The following is a 1587-nucleotide window of genomic DNA, read 5'->3' as shown; positions in this document are numbered from 1 at the left end:
GCTCCTATCAGTAGAGCCTGTTTTATAACTCTACAGTGACCTTGGAACTTGTTTTCTCCCTTTGAGGCTAACTGGCTTCTGGCTGGTCGTCTTGTTCTTTGCAACTCTCATTGTCTTATCTGGGTATCTGTTTGTTTTTGTGCCAATATCTCCAAATCTCCAAATCCCCCCCCCATACACACATGTGGATTCCTGATGTTCTAATAGCCTGCTGTGCCCTCCCCCAGCACTCTCCATACCTAAATTCTCCAAGTCAATGTTCCAGTTTCTCTTCCGTCCAGAAGCCTTCCCATACTCTGATCACCTGCCAACTTTTTGATCCGGTCTGATTTTCCTATGTGTCCCCATAGACCTTTGTGCCTGGACCACCAGAGTGCTGAGCTTATAGGTATGTCACGACTACACCCAACTCTGGTGTTTCTTTTTAATCCAAATCTTAGTTCTCTGCTTGCACTCGCTCCCCCAACCTCTTCTCTAGTTGCCTCTTGGGAGCTGTATCCTTGACCACACCTAGTCCCTTGAGTTTAAAGTTCTAGGTAGAGAGAAATAAAGGAAAGACTTCATCAAGTCCCTTTCTCTTGTCTATGAACTTCTTGAACTTCTTGCTATCTCTAACCTCCACACATAAGCAGTGGCATGAGTGCCTATACAAATGAGCACAGATAAGTAAATAAATGTGGTTCTTTAAAAATAAAAGGTGTAGACCAAGCTGAGCAGTGGTGGTGCATGCCTTTAATTCCTCAGGAGGCAGAGGCAGAGGCAGAAGGATTCTATGAGTTTGAGACTAGCCTAGTCTACAGACTGATTCCCAGGACAGCCAGAGATACACAGGAAGATCATGTCTCAAACAAACAAACAAACAAACAAACAAACAAAAAAAGCCTAGACCAATTACCCACCTTCAAATGTTACCATGTAGGTTCAGGGGATTAAAGCCAGATGTTAAGACCTTGTGTGCTGAACCATTTCACTGGCCCCGTGGTAGCCTCCTTGTTCTAGTGTCTTGTAGTACAGGCAAAGTGAGAATGCATACAGCACAAAATGGTTGAAATGTTTCTGGTTTCAGCCCTAGCTAGGAAGTTAAGGAGCAGTAAGGGAGTTTTATTCCTTTGCCCAGGCATTGGAAAGCAGATAATCGGTAGGTTGGAGCTCTGGCCTTGATCTGGCCACTCTAGTTAAAAGATGCCCTTCCACTTGCCTGTAAGAAACTACTCCCTTTGAAAAAAAATGGGACACCTAAATACAGTCCTGAAGGCTCAGAGCCCACTGCAGAAAAAGGGACTGAAAGAATGTCATACAGAGGATCTTGGTGGTGGTGGCACATGCCTTTAATCCCAGCACTCTGGATGCACAGTCAGGGCTCTGTGAGTTCGAGGCCAGCCTGGTCAATGGAAGAAGTTCCAGGTCAGCCAGGGGTTGTTACACAGATAAACTCTGTCTCGAAAAAACCAAACCAAAAAAGAAAGAAAGAAAGAAAGAAAGAAAGAAAGAAAGAAAGAAAGAAAGAGAGAGAGAGAGAGAAAAGAAAGAAAGAAAGAAAGAAAGAAAGAAAGAAAGAAAGAAAGAAAGAAAGAAAGAAAGAAAGAA

The sequence above is a fragment of the Microtus ochrogaster genome, chromosome X (assembly GCF_000317375.1).
Source record: "Microtus ochrogaster isolate Prairie Vole_2 chromosome X, MicOch1.0, whole genome shotgun sequence".
Classification (NCBI taxonomy): domain Eukaryota; kingdom Metazoa; phylum Chordata; class Mammalia; order Rodentia; family Cricetidae; genus Microtus; species Microtus ochrogaster.
Note: the sequence above shows the minus strand (reverse complement) of the source record.